This window comes from Corvus hawaiiensis, chromosome 5, assembly GCF_020740725.1.
Source record: "Corvus hawaiiensis isolate bCorHaw1 chromosome 5, bCorHaw1.pri.cur, whole genome shotgun sequence".
Classification (NCBI taxonomy): Eukaryota; Metazoa; Chordata; class Aves; order Passeriformes; family Corvidae; genus Corvus; species Corvus hawaiiensis.
In genome coordinates, this window is record NC_063217.1 from 68,867,679 (window position 1) to 68,884,979 (window position 17,301).

The window sequence follows — 17,301 nt, forward strand, 5'->3', positions numbered from 1 at the left end:
CAAGTGTTAGGAATACCTTTGGATATGTTAAAATAGACATTGGAAAAGGACACTGAATCCCTACATTGCAGAGAACAGGCTCTGCTTTCAGGCTTCCTTACCGACTTTCACAGAAGCTCCAGAAAAGACGTCACAGTTGTAGGGCACATCCCCTTTCCCTGTTACACACAGATGTGCTGGCCCCACTCTCACTGCTTCCATGAAGTTACTATTCCATCATTCTCACCACTGAAATGAAAGGAGGGAAGCAAGGCCTCAAAGCTTGTTTCTTCATGTTAGGCAGATGCATGCCTCTTTCCCTCTCCCAGTAACCACTTAATACAAAATCTGAGTGTGCTTATTGTTTCATGGAGACCAAACATCAAATTGCTCCTGAACGTGACATCTTCTGATCCCCTGAAGCCTTTTGCACAAGCTGGAATTTAGACACACAGGTGAAGTGGGAGCTGGGAAGTTGCTCCATCTCTGCCTACATTGTGTCTGTGAATAAATGGCTCCATGCTGCCAGGCTTTTTTTTTAACCAAAAAAAGCCAGCTGTGCATTTGCAAGAAGTTACACTATATTCTTTACCAAAAAAAAAAAACCAAACCAAAACAAAACAAACACATTTAGACAGATCTAAAATGAACTTTCCTGCTTTGGGCTGCTAACCTGTAGAACATTCTGGCCACAGCTTTCATCAATTCCACAAAACAGTATTTTGACAAACAAGTTTAACATTGAAAGCAACAGCTGCAATTTGGCAGCCATGGGTTTTCTGTCTTTCATTCTAATAATGTTTCTGCCCAGCACTCACAGTTCTTGTTATTCCAGCTGCAGCAGCCATAACTCATGTCTCTGGGGCGTCATTGTGTGTATACTTTGGAGTAAAGAGGCCTCACGGGACGTCTAATATGATGTCCTTTGCAATCCATTATTACAGTATGAATCACCTTGCCAGTTAATCACACCATTATGAATGCTGAAGGCATAAAAAAACCAAGAGAGATTGAAATACCTATATTTCCAGATTAAGGAAAGCTCTAAAAATATGCAGGCAGACTAGTGAATATAGGTTTTGAACTGTGCCAGATTGGCACACAAAACTGAAAAATTCTAATCAAAAGGGCTTTTTGTCTTAGTTGCTTGTAATGATACTGAAAAAGAAAGGGAAAAATATGCAAACTTCTATCTTCTGCTAAAAATCGGTATGTTGAAGCAAGAATTCAATGCACTTGGAGTACACCCAATATAATTTTAAAAATAATAGATAAATACATCAAGCCTATATTTACCTGCGCTGTCATTTGAAGCTAGAAGAGGCTGATGCATTTACTCAAAGTCATCATCAGCACTGCAGAGCAACATTAATCTCTCACTTGTTTATGCATTAGTGGGCTCCTACTTCCCTTGTTGCGTGTACTTTGCTGCCACCTCCAGGATACAGTGGATTTTAGCCTAGAAGTTTAAAAACCTTTTCACCAACCAAAAGTTACTTTGCTCTGAGGTGCAATATTTCAAATTGCAAGCATGGGTTCGGTTTCATTTTAAAAGGAAACAACCAAAAATCTGTTTGCAGACACCATTCACAAGCACGTGTGTCAGGATAACTTACAGACGCCCCTTCCTTAGAAAAATAAAATGGTGCTTTAAAATAACAGCCTGTTTAACATCATGCTAAATTACAGAGGAAACCCTATAAAAAAGAAATTTATGGCATACACTCATTCCAGAGTCTTTTGTGATTATTATTGCACCTAATTCCAGGAAAATATAAAGTAAACAGACAGTTCTTAGCTGGAAGTATTTTACAAGGTTGAGTTTTTTGGTGGTTTTTGTTTGGTTGGTTTTTTGTTTTTTTTAAAGCTGTGTTAGGTCATTCAAGGCACACTCCTAGCCCCTTAGAAGCAGGCAGTAATTGCTATAAAAAAGAGGTTCAAAATCCTCCACAATGAGCAGGTAGTAGTGGTATCTTTCTCCTTTTTCATTAATGAGACGATCAGGTTCAAGTGGATGGAGTATCAGGTATCATTAAGAAATTCATTCTTCCAAAAGCCATAATGAGGTGTCACAGTGCAGAGCTGTACACAATGGGCTATGGAAAACTTGTCCTAAAATTAAGACTCATATTAGACTAGAGGAAATTTCTTTAAGATACTATACAATTAGTAATATCTGCTTAATATAAGCAATGCAAAATTATTCAAGACTTGCTAAGGCTAGCAGTATGTTCTGGCTCTAGACACACCATCTACTTCATTTTTTGGTATCTTCAAAAACATAAGTTTGAAGCAATCACTTACAGCACTGAAGCAAAGCTTACCAAGGAGATGAATTTATTTTTATTAAACAATAAGATTCAGTGAAAACTAGGTCATACCCTACTAGGGCTTTCATTTTTATTAAGAATCTTTCTATCTCAAAACTATAGGATGAATTCCATTGTCTGATATCTACATTCCAGGTTTTTCCATGCCTGATTAAAGGTAGCAAGGGGAAAATGAACATGTCACACACCTTGGCAGAAATGGGCTTTACCACTCACTGGATTAGGCATTGCCACACTCTTTCTCTGCACAGAAGATCAGCACAGGTACTATACATCATAGAAGCTACAAAACAAGTTAGGTGACATTTAAGCAGGGTCCATAATTTATTCATTTTGCAGAATCTACCTTACTGGCACAAACCCCGTTTTCCCTGGGTTTTTCCAAAGCATGTGTAGATGGCAAGCTGAAATGCAAACACAAGCATCTTTCCATGGTGTAGCTCAAGTGCTTTGCCAAGCATCCTTAAAAATTATGTATTTAGGGTAAGTTGTCTCCATTTTCACTTTATTTTTAAATTTATTAAACAAAGACTTCTATTGCTTAACATGAGGCGTGTGTTCACTGGGTTCTTCTAAAATTGCTTTGCAATAATCCTGCCAGAAAAAGTATATAATGTGACTTCCATTGATTTCTTGTACCAATCATTACAAATTTATCAGAGCCATAAAAATGCATAGAATAGGTTCTCACTGGGTTTACAATAATGCTGAACTACACTTACCTTTTGGAAGTCAAAAGGCTCAATTATTTTTCCTCTATTTTAGATAGAATTCACTTGCTTTCCAATGTGACCAGAATTTGAAGTAGCTATTAATTTTTACACAGTAGATGTAACATTCCTAGGTAGTTGAGAAGTGTGAGAGGAAGAAAAGATAAAAAATTCAGTGAAATATTTGTACATAACCTGATGAAATTTGACCCTCAATCCAGAAAATAGTCCATTATATGTCAGCATTTCGGAGTATTTCAGAACTACTACAGAAATTATAACAAAATAAAAGAACTGCACTCAGCATAAGGATTCAGCTGCCTGGAAAACCAATCCACAGTAGCCTATATTGAAATACTGCTCTGGGACCTTGGAGTAACATGATTATTTCCTGAAAATCTCTTTAAAGAGACTGACACTCTTTTCCATATCCTGAAGATACTAAAATTTAACATTTATTTATTTTACTCAAAAGGAAAACCTGTGCTAATTCACATCATATCAGTAGCTCATTAACAAGGCACATTGGGAAAGGGGTGTGTCAGCTAAAAGAAATTCAAACCATGTCATACCAAGGATTTCTGGGATCATTTTCCTCTGGATTTTTTTTTGTTTGCCTTTTAAATGCTGTAAATGCTAGAATTTACACCAAAAAACCCTGTAAATCAAGAAAAGGTAGAAATTAAAACAAAAATAGTAAATAAACCAAGACTTCCCAAGAAAAGACAATATTCTGTTATTCACAACAACTTCTTTTTCCTATATAGAACAGAAATAAAAGGCTCATATAGCCCGTTGAGTTTTAAAACAGGTTTCTGGAATACATTATTAAGTCCATTACTGTTACAATACTTTATCATTTCTTTTCACAGCAGAGAGCTGGATCACTTTTTTTCTCTCTACTGTAAACTGGCTACAGTTTCCCATGTAAACACAATCCCAATTAGATGTTCATCACAGACAGACTCCTGCTGTCAATATTGCGTGTGGTTCTTCACCAGAAGCCATCAATATGACCTGCACACTCTATTTTCTAACTGGCAGGTCATGCATCAGCCACATGCTGTTTATTTGTTAGCTTCATTGATTTCTTGGGCTTCCACTTGTGCAGCTAGGAGGGAGATAATATTGTCAGAGACCTCACAACACAGATGCAGTGAACTGCTCAAAACAGGCACACCATGAGATGAGTGTCCATGGCTGGAAGAGAAAAAGGCAATTACACTCTCAAAGACGCTTTTGCCATCCTGATTAAAGGGTAACAGGCTTTCTGGAATATATGTCCCTAACAGAGTTTATACACTCCATTACCATGTAGTATCATCAATATCCTCTTTTTCAGGTAAGCCTTGCCTCATTTTTTAAAATACAAAAATGCAGCCTTTTTTTTATGGTTTACACTGCTGTTGTGACAGGACTGTTAATTTCACTGCTAATGCAGATGAGAGAAAGGGTTCCAGCCTCCTGTGTGGAGAATTAATCCCAATTTATGACACCTTTAAACCTCTTCCTCATCACATGAGGTTGAGTGGAAGCAGTACTGCTTTGTGCTAAAAGGAGGAGTTAATCCTTCCTTAGCCTTGCTTTATAAATAATGTTCATAAGATTACAGCAAATACAAAAAACCCAAGGGGGTATAATTTATAATTTCACACCATCACAGCAAAGGTGGTCAGAGTCTCTAAATTCTCTGAACACAGGCGTAAAATTCATGACGTCAAAGAAACGGGAAAAAAATCCAGATCAAGATAAGCCACAAAGGGAAAAATTAAATTAGTGACCACTTTGGGCGTAGTGTGACTCTTATTTCAGGCTAAATCTTATTGAGCTGAGAGTCCCAAGACAGCCCTATTTAAACTAATTTAGCATAAAATACCGCTCAATACAATGGTGGCAATATCGACTCTCAACTGTCTCCTGCAATTTACTTTTAATCTGTAACGTTCCCCACCTTCTGTGCAATTTCACGGCAGAAAAATAATAGTTATAAAGGCTACTTTAAAATAGCATTTCCAGTTACAGACAATTAGTTGTAAAGACATTGAAGTACCCTAGTGCTTCTATTGAAATGTAAATATTTGTGATTTTAACAGCTTACTATTCAAAGCAAGACAAGCTATTCATTTACCACACTTCCTTTATTCAGAACACTTTGAATAATATTTGCAGTCAACATTTTTTTTTTTTAAGGAAAGTAATTTTTTTTCCATTCGTTCAAAATTCATTGTCTTTCAAATGTCCTTATCACTATTGCTACTAAATACTATGGCATCCTTTTCAGAAATTATAACAACTGCAGGAAAAGGAAAAATATTTCAATTTCAAAAGCACATTGCAAATAATAAATTGGCCACTTCATAACTGCTGTGCCTTAGGAGGTGCTGAAGGCAGGGTTCTTGAAATAATTAGAATTATTTCCTTGCTACCTTTTGTCTCGAGACCTTTATCAGTAACAAGTTCATTCTTCCCATTTGCCACCACCTCCCCATGCCCACCCTTCCCAGTATGAGTTAGAAAGGCCAGCACAGCAAAAGCTAAAATTTAAGTGTCATTACCCACTTCTCTCAACTCACCTCACTCAGCAAAAGCAATGGACACAGGAGACAGCCGGAACAGGCAGCTGAGAAAAAGAATCACACAGGAAAGTGCACTGAAGATGCCTTTCTCCCTGGCATTCTGGCCCTCAGCAACCATGGAAGTCAAGGCTGAATATTCCAGTAAGATTACACTGTTTGAGAAAGCAGTTGTGTGGAACCTGTACTTTAGCTGAGAGAAAATGATGCAGTATTCTATTATTTACAATGACAAGTGAGTTATTGGCATGCTTTTTATGCCCCAGAACTTGTTTAGGTGTTACATTTCTCCACAACTTACTGAATGTCTAATTCTGTGCAATTCAATGTCTGAACAGTAGTGCTAGATATCCTTTTTTGGTAATGTTACGTTAGAACAGTCCATTTTCTCCCCAATACATGCTTCCTTAGGAATATTTTTTCAGCTGCTCTCCACGTCGTGCGTTTCACTTTACATAGCAGATGTTTTACTTGTGTCTTGTTCCCCCTTCAAGATTAGAAACAATCAAATGAGACTGGAATACTTCTCTATCAATATTTTGCAGGTTAGCATATAAAACAGGCCAAAACATCTCAGTTGGCCTCTGGGACACTATCTAGCTGAATATAAGCTGAAACAAGTTTAGAGATTCAAGATTATTCCAACCTATTTCCCAGTCATTTTTGAAACTATCAACGTTTTTTTCAAAAGTTCTTAGCCATTATTGTCCCACGGTATTCCAGAAATTCTAATGATTTGCACAGAAATTATTAGTAATGGGGCAAATGTTTTTACATCCAAGTATTGTTAATGCACTGGGCAAGTTGCACTGTCTGGAATAATTCTGTTCTCACAGATATTGGAAAGGCATGTTTACTATCTTAACCACAATTAAATAATAATCTGGTGTGTAATTTTTAAAAAATCTAAGTTTATTACAAAATACAATTCAAGAGCTGAACTACTTTAATGGGAAGGGAGAGGAAGTAAAAATGTTCCCCAAAAGTCCTAGGTATCATAGTTACTCCTTATGCCTCTGCCTTCTAATTCTTTTGTGTTCTTTTCCTTCTTACTTCAGGGGAAAACAATGGACTTTGGACAACCCCTTCTTCAGTCCAGCCTGCTAAGTACCAGCCATTCAATCCAGGTTGCTCCCAAAAATGGGAATGCACAGTAAACAGCATTCTGGTTCCAAACTCTTTGATTAAAGATAAGAAGATGCTAGATAACATCAGAAAGTTAAATAGCCTTCAAGCACAGTTCCCCTTTCACTGCAAAAAAACAGGTAATGTCTGGAAAATGCAAATTTTGGTATTTGAGAATATTTTAGCTCTTAAGGGATGTTATTAAAAGAAACTGAAGTTTCATTTTATTTAAGTAAGCTTTCAAATTTCTGAAAAATGCATCAACCTATAAAAAAAAATGAAGCTTTCAAAACTCCAGTTCACCACAAATACCAAAACATTGCGCAATTGTGTGAAACAAGTTCTCCATGAACTAAAAATCCTATTTCTTTTTTTGTTTTGTTCAGTGATTCCATATGAACTCTGTTTTACTGCACTGCAGGAATGAGTTAGTGTCACGAGTCCTGAGCCTTAGCTGACTGTGGCTCCAGGTCTCTATTTCTCCTTATAATACCCAAATAAAACCTGTGGAACATTGCAACACCTCTCCTGAACCAGCTCTTGCCTTGGCCTGGATAATACACAAGACTGCATCACATGTGACTTTCATGAAGACTCAGTTGTAAGTCATGAGTACTGAGTTCATAACATCATATTTTCCATTCACTCAACTTGAGACTGCCAAGTCTGTCCTCTTGCTGGGTGTGGGAATATGTACATCCACAAACATATAACCTAATCAGAGAGTAAATATCTCAGAGAAGTTTTGTTTTCATTTTCTAATGTGTACTACACTTTAAAACTAAAGGCATATTCATAGAGTGACAAATTTTCAAAGAAGCAGCAAGATCAACATTTGGTGATGGTATGGTTGTAGCTATGTATGAACCAGTTTTCAGCCCAGAAATTAGTTCTGGGTGTATTTATACTTTAAAACAATTCAGCACATTAATTTTGGGTAATCATTCTCACAAGTTTCACAAAACCACATTGTTTCAAGCTTAGTGGGAAGGTAATAAGATCTCCCTTCTGTTCCAATTTAACAGAAGGGAAAGAGATGAAATTAAGAGACTGCATGATGATATCCAAACTCTCCCTAAGGAAAAGCAAGTTATTTTGTTGCTAGGGCCACAGCAGCATGCCAAACAGCATTTGTGAACTTGGATACCCTTCTTAAAATCGCAGCAGTGCACTTAATGAGCCATACTTCAGAGGTGCATAAAATTAGGACTGAGGTAGACTGCAGACCTAATAAATTTTTCATTAGAACTTGTTCAGGTATCACTTTTCCCAAAGTCATAATTAGACTAAGGGAAGGCCCACTGATTTCAAGGAAGAGTCCCACTCCATTCCATAGTGACCCTACTGCTTTAGAGATGCTACCAAAGGATTAGTTAAAGCCCTGCTTTTGACAACAGCCTGTTTAAACATTGATATAGAATCATTGGTTCACCCTCTGCAGCCAGGGATACAGTATGCTCCTCAGGAACCCACAGGAATTAGCAAGAAACATGCTGGCCAGATATATTCAAGGGTATTATGTTAGCCTTTTTCACAAGCACTAAATTCAGTGAAATGGAATGAGGTTTACTAAAAGATTTGGCAATTATTAAATTAGCAGTGAAGTGTTGATAGTACCTGAGAGTCTTGCCTTCAAGACCCTATCTAAGCAGCCATAAAGGGCTTAACTAGAATCTACTTTAGTGTGAACTTGCAAACAAAACAAGTTTACTGATAATAGAATAAGCCCCAAGGCCACTCAAGACTCCTTCCAGCTGCTGTCCTGCTGACCTATTTCACCAGTATAGGCACAACTGGTGGATGGCAGAAACCCGCCCAAGGAATGGTGGAGTAGGTCTAGGAGTTTAAGACATGCCACCATGTCTTATCTTCTCACTTGAGAATGACCAACCATGAATCAAAATTCCATAATTTTGAGTTATTCAAAAGACCTTTCATTCCATCATCATTATTTACTGTGACTTGACAAATATGGTGAAGTGCTAAGAATAATGGCATCTATTTTCTTCTAATTTTTCTGGGAAAGAAGGAAAAAATGTCCCTACTGAAGGACATGTGTCATATCAAGGTATATGCCACACATGAAAACTCAGAAGAAGACAAATAATTTCAAAGTGAGAGTCTTGGAAGACTTTAAAGGCTTTATTTTAGTATCTTCTAAGCTACTCAGGTTCAAGTCATTTAATAAATTCAACAGCTTAAAGCTGAAACGATTAAAGTAAGGACATGTAGTCAGAAAAGACATATTAAAAGTAAAAGCCAGAGTCAGATGTGACCATGTTAAAAAATAGAGAAATTGCAATAAGCCCTATGCTTAGGAGAGAGTATTGTGCAGTTAATGTAAGTAATGAACCTTTCATGTGAAATGATGTAGTGTCACAACTCATTTGCATCCCACTTAAAGTGTAATTAAGTTTCCCTGACAGCATGGCTTATGGCTGAAAGAACAGACCTGGCTGCTAAATTAATCCAGAATCCCTCTAGTTAAATAACACTCTGCAAAGAAAACTTAACACACTTTCATTTAAACTTCCTAAACTTACATTTAAAGTGGCACTATACAGAATTTCAGAGAATGTTTTCAAAGACTTCAAGATACACTCAGTCACACAGCTGACTTGAAAATAGCTGTGCTGAACCCACAACAAGGTCTGGCCCAAACCACAGTGCACAAGATAATGCAGTAACATGTCTAAATATGTTACCATTTTGGGGGCTTTTTGGAACTGACCTACACATTGCAGGAACTCCATTACCAGGACAGGGTTCTCAAATGCAGAAAAGATCAAAGGACACAGTGAAAAGGGGCAACTAACTATAGAAAAATAGATGACCATCAGCTGGGTCATCACTTGTAATGATACCAGTGTCTGATTTTTTCATAGAGTAACATCCAGCAAGAACAAGCTCGATATTAAGCAGGTTTCTTGGTTTTAATTGGAAGAAGCCCAGCTATTAGCCACTCTTTTCAGCCACCTACAAAAATCATTCCCTAAAACCAAGTTACTGAAAACATGATAGGAGTGAGGAGTGAGTGGCTTGTGGTGTGGAGACTCTCAGAGGGAGCATTAAACTGAGGAATACTATTCCTAAACCACAACAGGGAGTAATATTTTATGGTTTATGAATCAGCTTATTCTTTACTGATTTTCATCCTAAAGGTTCTATTTAGAGCAAAGAAAGTTGAAACACACCAGAATACATAATCCTGTAAAATCTACATGGATCTGAGAAAAGTTAACTCATTGCCATGAATCCTAAGTAAAGACTGTCCAGAATAAACAGCTCATAAACACTGTTGCCCTATTTTCTGTTATATTCCTACCTGCATGTTACAAACAGTGAGGAATCTATGCAGTCTCTCCATGATTCTGAAAATCTCATTAGAGAGAATTCCATTTCAGCCACTGGAAATAATCCAATTTTAGCAGCTTTGCAAGATCACTCCCAAGAGCAACGCTGAAACACATTGCATGAAAATCTGCAAAGTCAAAGTCTGTATCAAAAAGGAACAGGTACACCGTGGCTATAATTAAACTGTAGCTGCTACAAAGGTCTGAGTCCCTTCCTACAAGGGGAGAAGTTTTAGCAGCTTTTTTGACTACTGAAAAACAAAAACTGTGTTTGGCAAAATGATTTGATGTTCTGGAAAATGATTTTACTCCATAGTTGAAGAAAGGGTAAGCTGGCAGCAGTTATTTTATACATAAAGAAATGCTTGCAATAGACACAAAAAATGTGGGTTTAGAGATGGTAGTAACAGAACATGAACAACCAAGTCTCTGAATTTGAGAGATTAATATAGCTTTTTAATACTAATACCATCACTACTTACAAGACTGGGGAAAATAATTTCAAATATTTTTCCATTAAGGGAATGTTTCAGGAAAGCTCTGTGTGCCCAGAAAGGGAAGTTTAAAGCCCCGGTTATCCCTCCACAGTCAGAATTTATAACAATTAATGCAAAACACAAGAAGCACTAAAGTGTAGCCCCTCAGATACAGAACTTGTACATTTGCCTGTCATTTTCAACATAAGACAACACATTTAACAAGCTGTTCAAGTAGTTTTAGTCATTACTTGACAGTAGGAAGTGATTTATCTATATCCACAATAATAGGGTAGCTGGGTCCCAGATCTCTTCCAGGTTCCATTTTGGACTTAACGTTTTGAAATATACCAGATGGTAACTAATGATGAAAATATGGAACAGGAAAACACTGTGCAAGTAAATGCTATGAGTTCCACGAACAATTTCCACTCAAAAATTAAATTCTCTTAGATGTTATGGATCCAGAATTCAGTCTCTGGCTTTCATATGAAGCCATTTGGAAGTCTAACACAGTACTCCAGGTCTCATATATATCTTGTCAGATACAGCTGTGTATTGGACACACATTCAGGGCAGCAAAATTCAATTTTGCTTTAAATGCAATGAGGTTTTGAGTTAGTTTAGCAAGTAATTATCAAGAGTTTATCGGCCTTAACTGAACCAGTATTGTAGAATAACAATTGTTTATTAATATTGTATACCATTAAGAATGTGAATGCTATTATATTCCCACCAATCAGGTAGCTACATATCAAAATACTAAATTTTTTAAAGCAGTATAAATATGGTTTTTTGACCAGGACTGAGTAGGAAATGGTGTTCTAATAGAGTTAACCAGAGACCACCTAAGGCCCTTCAGGAAGCCAGAAAATTCTTAGGTATTACAGAACCACCAAGCCTAAAATGAAGGAAAAGCTGCCACAGTAGCTTTTTCTCTTAACAACATTCTGCTCAAGTTCTGCAATCAGGGCCACTGGGCACTACAAATCAGCCCGGGACCTTTAAAGTCTGTGTCTTCCCCCATGTAAGGAATACAGCTAAATATATATTCTCTGCCAGTTGTTTGTATATACCTGCTGTATTTCCTCTAAAACATTCCTTCCTTGTAATTGTATGCAAATAATCAACCTACACAGGATGCTCTGTATTCTCATTAGGTGAAAGGTCCTATTGCAGATGATATTTCATTGTTAATTTAATCCAAAACACATTCGAGTCAAAAGGAAAAAAAAACAACTTATGTTGGCCTTAAAGCCCAATCTTGCTTTATTGACAAAAAGAAACTGTTCCTACTCACAATCAGGCCTCTGACTCAGTTCTATCTCTTCTTTAAGTATTGGATAAAATTATTACATATTCTTCTACTCTTATTTAAATAATGTTAAATTCAGTCTTTTTAGGTGGCAAACGCTTTCAATGCACAAATGAAAATAAAATCACAGAACAATTTGGGTTGTGAGGGATCTTAAAGACCATCTCGTTCCAACACCTCTGTCACAGACAGGCACACCTTCCATTAGACCAGGTTTCTCAAAGCCCAGTGTCACATGGCCTTGAACACTTCCAGGGTTGGGGCATCCAGAACTTCTCTGGGCAACCTGTTCCAGTGCCTCACCGCCTCTCAGTAAAACATTTCTTCCTTCTATCTAATCTACATCTGCCCTGTCTATATATACACTGAAAAGTGCAGGCCTTCTATCGAAGCACTAAGTGGTCCCATCAGTTTTTCCATTTTTTAATTTCCATTTGAACTTTTCAAACTGAAGACCACTGATTTTTCAGTAAAACACTGATGCAAGGGTATAAATTATTTTCTATGTATTATAAAATAGTGTGTGTGGACATTTTGGGTCAAGACAGCCATGTCTAAACCACTATCACCCTGAAAGATAACTGCTTTTAAGTGTTTTAAGTGGTTTTTAATTCACTCTTACTGTGGACAGTGCTGGTAAAGGGAATACCTTTTTTCTTCTACAACTCTGTCAAAGACTCATTAAAAATAAAGGACAATCATGAAGTTGTCCAACCATGTTCTCTAACCACAGACAAATATAAAACATTAAGATAAATCAGGAAAATTACTCTGTTCTTTAGCCTTGATTACTGCATGATTAGGTGTTACAATACCTGCAACAACCTAAGTGCTGCCCATTAGGACAGAAAGTGGTGGATGACAAAGAATATTTATGTGCTTATGAGAGGAGTGGGCTTCACTTTTGTTCACTTCATATGCTTGCACAGACACAACACGCTGCAGATATGCATAAAAGTACCTCCACAAAAATCTAGGGTTGAAGGATACAAAAGAAACCCGTTTAGATGAGATCAAGCACTTTGTTGGGAAAGACATTCTATTACTCTAAAAACATTAACTTAAGTGTGCAGTTAACTGAAAATCCGAGCTAGTGAAAAAACGTGTTTGTATTCTGCATAATGTGCCACAGGGAGGTTGGACTTTCTGACAATGAACAGGGAAAGATCAGCTCTGTATTTCATAGAGCTTAAGTGTAAACTTGAATATAAAGAGGTACTCACAGAACAGTTTTCTGGTTTACTGGATAACCTGAGCCAGTTTACAAGGGGGTACACAGGTATCCTGTTACTACTCACAGGGCATCATTTCAATGCTTTATTTTAGCATAGTAAAACAAACTAAATGGAATTTACAGGTTTTAGTAACCAGAAGGAAATAAAGATCACAGAGGGGAAGATGGTGAAAAGAACAACAATGTTCAATTGGAAAACCTCTTGTTACATGAAAAACTGGAGAAAACACTAAAAAAGAGATATGGATAAACTGATTTTGCCATTATGGTTCTCACCTCATTTTACATCATTAAAAAATCCACAATTACTAGAATACTAGATTGGATTTCTTACTAATCACAAGCTTGCAAAGCTCAGAATTTGGCCCAAATTTGATTCAGACTAGACTTTAAATCCAATCAATATGCAAATCATATAGCAAGGTAATTCTAACAGAGTTTTCTGGGAACAACAAAGCTGATTTAACAGAATTGGAATGGACATTTAAAATTACGATCTCATCATCTACCATAGATTCCCTCCTGTGCCCCTTGCAAAATTTGGTGTGACCTCTCTGGTTTCCGTTTTCAAATTCAACTTGATTCCAAAGGGCTGTGCTGTACAGGGCTGATCGCTGCAATTTAGGGCCTGACATACCTAATCACAAGTATTAGCATTCCAGATTGGGTAACAGGTGGCATCATTTGTTTTCTCAAAATTAGACCTCTTCCAGTGTGCAGTGTCTTTTAACACCCAGCCTTTCAGATCCACACATCACTTGAGACTCTGCCAACCTTTCACCACGAGATACGAAAATAGCCTTCAATACCAGTGCTAATGGAGCTTAAGCAAATGTGAAAAGCTTCAGACTATCTTCTGCTTCAAAAAAACTGCTAAGATGTCAAATGCAAGCACGTAGAGCTTACAGAAAGGTGACAATATGAACACAAGCAAAGAAAGTTAATCTTTCTAAAAAAAAAAAAATCTCAACATAGTCCTGTTGTCTCCATTTGTGTAAAGCAAGTGATGGATACTCGGCAAAATCAGAGTCTGACAGCAATTACAAACTCTTCTAACAAGACCTGAGATTCTTCAGTGACTTCTAATGCAGTAGAAGGGTTCAGGGAACATGGAACACAAATCCAGTGGAAACCAGGCTTCACAAAACAGCTTTTAATTACGACATTCTAATTAGATGCTGAAAAGACACACAATCATCCACAATTAATTCTACTCTTGAGATGGCTTAGGGAACATCACAGCTAAGTGAGAAAAGACACACGCAGTTTAACACTTTAACTTTCAAACCTTTATCTTTGAAGAGGCAATGAAAAAACATTCCTTACTTTTTACTCATTCACTAGTGTCTCCCGCTGTTTGGCCTACTGAAAACCAAAAAACTCATCTTGCATAATACCTGCAATTTATTTTAAACAATCCAGTCCTTATGACCATAATTAGATTCATTACAGCTGCTGAAAAACTGGGCAATTAGTAGTTCTAATAAAATAGCTATTAACTTGTACTTAAAAATGACTGATTTTTAAAAGCAGTATATTTAATAAAGGAATCATCACATTTGTCAATTAACACTATCAATTTTAATTAAATAATCTTTCCATGAGTAGAGCAAAATAAAACAACCCAGATGTTTCATTAAGTTTATGTGAAGCAGAGAATTCTTCTGACTAAAATGCAATTTTTAAGGGCTGTAGTGGCTAAACCAATATTTTGAGGTATAAATGTTGATGCAAAAGCTAAAGACAGAAAGGAGAGAAGTTACGCAGGTCTTTGGACAAAGATCTTCTCTAAGGAAGTTTTTGTGGTCTTGCTAATCAGGAAAAAAATACACTTCACCAGAAAAAAAAACCTCGACATTGTTGAAAACTGTAAAGGACTTTCAGAATACGTCTATGAATCATAGAGGGAGAAGGTGCTAATAACCAAAGAGGTTATTTACTCAGCATGTCGCATTACAGGGAACACAAAGCAGTCAGTCAGTGCTTGTGATCCCTCATTTTAACAAATAAATTACACATCTTATAAGCAAGGCCTCAGGATTTTAAGCACTTCAGGCATTGTAGACTCAGGAGGATGAAAGTAAAGACTTGGCACTCTGAAGCTAACACATGCAGAATGTGATTAGTCTTTCCTGTATCATTTAATAAACCTGCTAATTAATCTGGAGGGCCTCACACAAGCATCAAATACACAGACTAACTGATATGGAAAGCAGTCCATTTACTTCTCTATTATAACTAAACAGGTGCAGAAATAAAAAGAGAAAAAAAAAAATCCACTTCTCATTAGCTCAGACATTCTTTTCCAGTCCTGAATGTTAAATCTCAGTAAGTCTTGACACTTTAGAGATGCAGCATGTGGAAATGGACTCAGGTCTGAAGGAAATTCCAGTATATAAAAAAATTCCCCTTGTCTATAATGACACACTTTGTGACTCGAAAAATTCCACTCTGAGCTCAAAAGGCGTATCGAGTCAAAAGCACTGGCAAGATAAAGATGTCTGCTTTTAAGCAGCAACCTGCACTGCCAAAACCATTTTTCATGCCAAAGACTTCATTAAGGACCATCTCATCAATAATATCTGAGCAGATAAAATATAATCCCCACTTCCTACTCAAAGAAAAATATTACTACAATAATGACAGAGCTTGACACAAGAGATCCCTTAAAGGAAGACTTGACTCTCTTCCTCTGTACACAGATTTTATATCACCTATTTAAAAATACAAACAAGACAGTCAGATCCATTTAAGAACATAAGGAAACATAACTGACATTAGTTCAAACAGTGATTTGTGATATACAGGCTGGTAGCACTTCACCTATTGTCTTCAGGACAATAAAAAGCCTGTAGAGGTGAATGAAGGGATCCATCCAAGAACATGAAGGAGCACAGAAAGGCATTGTTGCATCAACTACTCAAGTGTTCAGAAATGACCAAGTACTCTGCAGCCTTATACATCTTATATTTAGTTTCTAGACTATGATTATATGATCCTACACTCCACTGAATGACATTTATCAGGTGAACTTCACTGAAAGGGTGATCAGATAGGAACCATAACTGTCTGCCCAGGTCAAGAAACTGGAACAGGCTGTCCAGGAAAGTGGTGGAATCACCACCAGCTCTAGAAGTGTTCAAAAAATGTGTGAATGTGGCATTGGGGGACATGGGTTAGTGGTGAACACAGTAGTGTAAGTTAACAATTGGATTCAATGTTAGAGGTCTTTTCCAACCTTAACAATTCTGTTTTATGCTGTACTCTTACTTCACATGATAGAGAGCATGAAGAGAATTAATCTGTTACCAGTAAGACTTCTGCAGATTTCCCATGCCCTCTTCATTTCATGGCTCGCACTTAGCCCACAACAGCAAAGTCTGAGCTTCCCAATTTCCTGAGTTCTGGCAGCTTTCTTCTTCCACTTCCCATTACCTTTTCTCAGCAAGAGATTTTTGAGAACATCAGCAAGGAACTCTGCTTTGCCCCTAGCTATTAACACACAGTTCTAGTATTACTTGTAAGTAATGAGAAACCACTGCAGGGAATTACACAACAATTCCTTCAGTTGGGTTTCCAGCTACAAGAATAGCTGCAATGTTTCAGGCTAACAATCCACCCAGCACAGTGACCTTTTTACATAGGTAGATGCCTAAAGAAGAGTAAAACTGAGAGCATATGCTTATCCTATTACACTCCCAAGCTCCAATTATTTTATGCTGAGAGGATTTCTTTAATCTGATTTTATATACTTTAAACCCATCACTTCATCTTTCTTCCATGTACCTTTCCCAGTCTCCCCGAGTCCACAGGAACTCCTCAAGCACACAGTGGCAACATAGTGTTAAGGGAAATAAATACCTCCTTCCTCTGCTGTGAGCCAGGCTAAAGACATCCCTAGCCTTAGCAGCAGGTGCTCACAATAAAAGACCATGCCCCATCACATAACCTGTCACTGCCAGGCAGAAAGAACACGTCCCACTGAAAAAGTGAAACCCTGGCAATTCTGCCTGCTAGGGGTGGATTCCCACTCCCAGCAGAATCTGCAGAGAACCCACCTCTCAAGCTGCGCTCTTCCGAAGTTGCTGAAAAGCTGTGTCACAGAAATTACAAAAGACTCCTGACAATATGGATCTCTCACCAAGTCTCAAGGTTTCATTCCAGAACCCGTAAGAATTTAAGGAGGTACAAGACCAGAGTTTTGTC